The sequence below is a fragment of the Lathyrus oleraceus genome, chromosome 4, assembly GCF_024323335.1.
Source record: "Lathyrus oleraceus cultivar Zhongwan6 chromosome 4, CAAS_Psat_ZW6_1.0, whole genome shotgun sequence".
Classification (NCBI taxonomy): domain Eukaryota; kingdom Viridiplantae; phylum Streptophyta; class Magnoliopsida; order Fabales; family Fabaceae; genus Lathyrus; species Lathyrus oleraceus.
This window is the reverse complement of record NC_066582.1, coordinates 399513428-399518642: the sequence shown is the minus strand read 5'-3', so window position 1 is coordinate 399518642 and position 5215 is coordinate 399513428. Positions and strand designations below refer to the sequence as shown.

Below are 5215 nucleotides of genomic sequence, written 5' to 3'. Positions count from 1 at the left end.
AATTTATTCGACAACAAGTGGCGGTCTCTTTATTTGATAAGTTTGTTTCATTTTGGATGACAAATGGAAGACTTTTTCGAGAAATTTCTCTATCTCCGATGAGGTCCTTTCACCAAATGGTTATCTCTTCAAAAAATTCCCGTCAGAGAAGTTTGTTGGAGCTCTTTTACCCTTTTCAAGTGGAGTACTTGATTAAAGAAGAGATAGAGACTCATTCGCGACATACAACCCGAATAGTTTTTTGAAGTTTATTTACCCTTTTCAAGTGGAATACTTGATTAAAGAATGAATGGAAACCCAATTGTGGCATACAACCCAACAAATGGTTGAAGTTTATTATCCGACTACAAGTGTCGGTCTCTTATTTAAGAAGCTTGTTTCGTTATGAATGACAAATGGTAGTCTCTTCTCCGAGAAGTTTATCCATTCCCCAGTTGAAGTTTATCAATATATCAATTACTCTTCCGTCAAATGGCTATTTCTTTGGAAAAATCCCGTCAGAGAATTTTTTCGATAATTATCACTTTTTCTTTTCTCCTTATTTGGGATAATTTGTTATGAGATTTTTTTATCTTGCTAATGGTAATTTCCCCAATAGGTCCCTTATAAAATACTCACATCCAATGGATATCTCTCTGGAAAATTCCTGCTAGAGAAGTTTGACGAGATTCCTTTTAGATGATGCTATTTTCTCTTTACTTGAGAAATTTGTTTTGAAGATCTTCGGTGGATCATTGGTTCATATCTCCCATTTAGTGATCACATTTTCTCAAATGAAAGTCTATTAAAGAAGAAACTGGATCCTTTTTCCATTATTGAAAGTTGGTTCTCATTCAACTATCTGAACTTACATTCTCATTCCCTGGTGGAGTGTTAATTTTACCCCCAGTAATTTAAACACTTTCCCCTGTTTGTTAACATTTGGTGTTATTCCACGGTGTTAGTCCCTCTTCTCTTTGCTTGGTTTTTCCAGCAGTAGTGTGTCTCATGTGGCATAATTACCCACATAACTCAGAGTCTTGCATTCACATCATATCATAAGCATCATTGTGTTATCTTAGGGTCAAAAATTGTGCATTTTAATATTTAAGTGTCTCAAATCTTGTGGACACGAATATTTCAACCTTCATATCCCCGAATGAAGGAAACTTAAATAGGGGCAGATGTAATACCCTAATTTTCACCCCTAAGATCCATTATCATTTGAATAATTTGCATAACATCAAGTTTATCAAATACTTTTGTGTATATCCTTATGCTTTGCTAACCCCACAAAAATACAAAAAATATATGTCTTGTTTTGCTTTATTTGTAAGTTAGGGTTTGGGCATCATGAAGTTCAAGGGATGGATCAATCAAGGATTAGTGTGATCATAAATATCTCAAGGTAATAAATATTCTCCCTCCATCATTATTCAATGTTTCAACTCACCTCAATTCAAGTTCATCAAGACATAATTCATCTGGCACTCCAAATTAGGTTTTTTGTTCAAAGTCATCTTAACGTTCACTACGCCAAAAACTGGAATAGACAGCGCACCTTAGAGGGCGCTTTATTACAAAAGCGCACTCTAAAGTGAAGCGAAAAAATAAGGAGCAAACAACTGGAATAGACAGCGCACTTTAGAGGGCGCTTTTGTAATAAAGCGCCCTCTAAGGTGAAGCGAAAAAATAAGGAAGAGATAGAGGGACAACAATACAGGGCGCTTTTTAGAAAGCACCCTCTAAGGTTACCCTTAGAGGGCGCTTTTAAAAAAGTGCTCTATAAGTCCATGTGCATTTCCAGTTTATAAAGCGCTTTTGAAAAGCCTTAGAGAGCGCTTTCATAAGCGCCCTCTTAGGCCCCCTTTAGAGGGCGCTTTTTTTCCACAAGCGCCCTCTAAGGTCCCCTTTAGTAAACATTAAAATTATAACATACTGCGCGTTTTGTTATTTCACTCTCTGTTATTTTCGTTCTTTTTCACGTTAGGGTTCTCACTGCTACGATTTTCGCTACTTCTAAGGCGTTCTCCTTCCAACTCTGTTAGATCTACGACGTTTCCTCCTTCTATTAATTCGTTGTTAGCTGTTCGATTTTGACACCATAGGTATTTTTCTAATCTTCATATTACTTGGTTTCTCTTCTGACGTTCGCTATTGTTCATTTTTGGTTTCTCTTCTAACTTTGAAGAACTTAATTGGAGTTCTAGATATATACGGATTCGAGAGTTTCAAGACAAACAGGTTCTTAATCTTAACCACCCTTTTGCCTAATTTTATATGAAGTTTATAGACGTATGCACATTTGGCCAATCTCTGTGATCGAATTTTTTGTGTTCTCCATTTACATTTTTCGTATCTATTTACTTTTGAACCACAGTTATTGTTCTAACAGTAACTAACTTTACATCGGCCCTGTTCAGCTTCGAGCAATTTTGTATCAATTTGACAAATGAGAAGTTACAGCAGCATTTCAACCAGGTTTGATTTTTCTACTATCTCCTGGTAAACAATTTCTATAGACTCAAATAACACTTCATTATTTCATTATGCAGCATGTCTTCAAAATGGAGCAAGAGGAATATACAAAGGAAGAAATTGATTGGAGTTATATAGAGTTCGTTGATAATCAAGATGTTCTCGATCTTATTGAGAAGGTGCAACTCACCCTTGCATTTTTGTCATTTTAGAAAAGTTTTATCAGTTTGTCATCTCATTCTTGTTTATAACTTCAAAAACCTGGCGACGTTATTGCTCTTCTGGACGAGGCCTGGTATGTATTAAATGACAATAGTTCAAATATTTGTATTATAGTTAATGGTTTGTTTATGTCATTTTACATAATGTAAAGTGGCGTTAGCGCATGCAAATATATATACTTTGAGCAATAACTATGTTTTATAAAACTAGCACTTACCAGTTGAGCTACCCTACCCACTCACTGGCCTAACAGAGGGTTTAATTAAACTTCTTGAACATCGCCGTGGCCAGGATGGCGCATATATTGGATGCATGAAGTCAGGAGATGTGATATCAGAAGAGTACTTTCCTCTATCTGAATTAATTCTGATTATTTCTTTATGATGATAGATCTGAGGAAATAGTTGCCAGTTTTTATGTGTAGATGGTCCCAGAAGATTTTGTTTTAAGATGTCTAAAATTGTTCATTTTTAAAAATTGAACATGTGTTGAATTTTATTCATTATTATCTGTTATCCATTTTTGTCGAGTTATTACTGTAGGTTTTTATTTTTCAGTAAATACTTTGAAGTTACCACATATGTAGATGTAACTGATTATCTTAATTTTCATCCCTTTGCAAGTCTTTAGGCATGTCTCATTTTTGCCAATAAAATTTGCATTCCCTGGTGTTTAGATATTCCCAACCAGTATCTTAATTTCTAATGAGTAATGAAAGTTTCTATTTTGAATTGATATGTACTTAATCTTTTCTTAGTACAATTATATTTCTTTATCGCATGTTATTTTCTCCTTCATAACTACAATATCATTTTGTTTCATAATTTTTTTACAAATTTGACCTTTTCAATTGTGATTTTGTATTCAACTTATATGCTCTGTATTTTATTCTTTTTTTTCCAGGGGAAAGCCTTGGTATGAACCTGATTGGTGGAAATTTGGGGATGAAAAATCGTAAGTAATAATACCATTTAGATGAGAAAATATTTGGTGATTATTTTTCTTTTGTTTATTCAGGAATGATCTTCAATGTGATTATGGCTTAATATATTATTTGTTGAAACCAAATCTTATTGAATGGGTAAATTAATGATCTTCAGTCTTCACAATATATCACATCAGTGCCAAGTACTAACATATATTAGAGGCAACAAATAATTTTTAACTTCAGCATACTCATCTCTATGATATTATAAGTTATAACTCCTGATGGAAAATGCATGTTGGATACTTTTGACTGAAGTCTCTTTATGTATAAATATTGCACATGATTTTTTTTTCTTTTTTAGTATGGATCTCCATATTGAACTGCTTTATTTTTACAATGTGTATCTCATCTCTATTGATTTATTTTGTTTTTAGGTATTTCCGACATGCATCTGGTTCACTTGTTATACTTTCAAAGAATTTGGCACAGTACATTAACATAAACAGGTTAGTCTTGATGGTATTAAATGTTGCTTTTTCTTTAACTCTATTTCCTTTTGAAAGATACTTTCTCCTATTTTATCTTCCTATCTAGTAATATATCTTTGATTGATCCGAAAACAAAATGTAGTGTATCTTTGAAGACATATGCTTATAAAACTACCTATTCCAAAGTTGTTTGTATTCATACCGGCATGCGAGGAATGACTGCTAGAAATGAACTTCGATTCAGGAAGCGGACCCTAAGAAGACTGCGGCTAGCAAAAAAAACATACATCTCAGAGATGCTTTTGCTATTTAGTTTTATTTCTTTTTAAGTTATGAATTGGTTGTATATTTAGAATCTTTAGAAGTTAAACGATTATATATCAGTGGATTGTTGTATATGTATGGATTGTTGTATATAAGGCTTGTTGAATGCAATGTGTGAAAAAGGGTTTCAAATTATACAGTTTTAGGTGAAAAAGGGTATATAAGGGCTTCAATATACAGGTTGTCTAAAATAAATAAAAAAATATAGCGCTTTTTAAAAAAAAAATTTAAATAACCACCCACTTTAGAGGGCGCTTTCCAAAATAAGCGCCCTCTAAACCCTTTAAATTTCCACTTTAGAAGGCGCTTTCCAGTAAAAGCGCCCTCTAAACCCTTAAAAGTTTCCACTTTAGAGGGCGCTTTCCAGTAAAAGCGCCCTCTAAACCCTTAAAATTTTCCACTTTAGAGGGCGCTTTCTTTAAAAAGCGCCCTCTAAAGTGGCCCTTAAAGGGCTTAAAGAGCCACTTTAGAGAGCGCTTTCACTACGAAAAAAAGCGTTGTCTTTACCTATGCCATCGCCAGATTAGAGGGCGCTTTAAAGCGCTGTTATAGGCCAAAAAAAGCGCCCTCTTTTCCCTTATTTGGCGTAGTGGTTGACTCTTTGACCAAAGCAGGATCCTATGGCTTGAGGCATGATTCAAGGTCCTCAAATTTGTCCTCGTAACCCACTCATATAATTCAAATAGCTCAAGAAGTTAGGTTCATGAGCTGATGAAAGTTTTGAACAGAACTGATGAAAAGTCAACAAATGCCTAAAGTCAAAGTTTGACTTTTAAGATTTTTGGTCAACTATGGA

General features: G+C 34.2%; 2 long non-coding RNA genes across 2 annotated transcripts; both read left to right on the top strand.

The window, feature by feature from the left end:
- Positions 1 to 2166: 2166 nt before the first annotated feature.
- LOC127135592 (uncharacterized) lies at positions 2167 to 2636 on the top strand. The gene is made up of 3 exons (XR_007808613.1): positions 2167 to 2223; positions 2403 to 2460; positions 2535 to 2636. It is a non-coding gene; the product is annotated as an uncharacterized LOC127135592 (long non-coding RNA).
- Positions 2637 to 2912: 276 nt separating this feature from the next.
- On the top strand, positions 2913 to 4281 carry LOC127135591 (uncharacterized). The gene is made up of 4 exons (XR_007808612.1): positions 2913 to 3020; positions 3583 to 3633; positions 4042 to 4113; positions 4238 to 4281. It is a non-coding gene; the product is annotated as an uncharacterized LOC127135591 (long non-coding RNA).
- Positions 4282 to 5215: the final 934 nt, after the last annotated feature.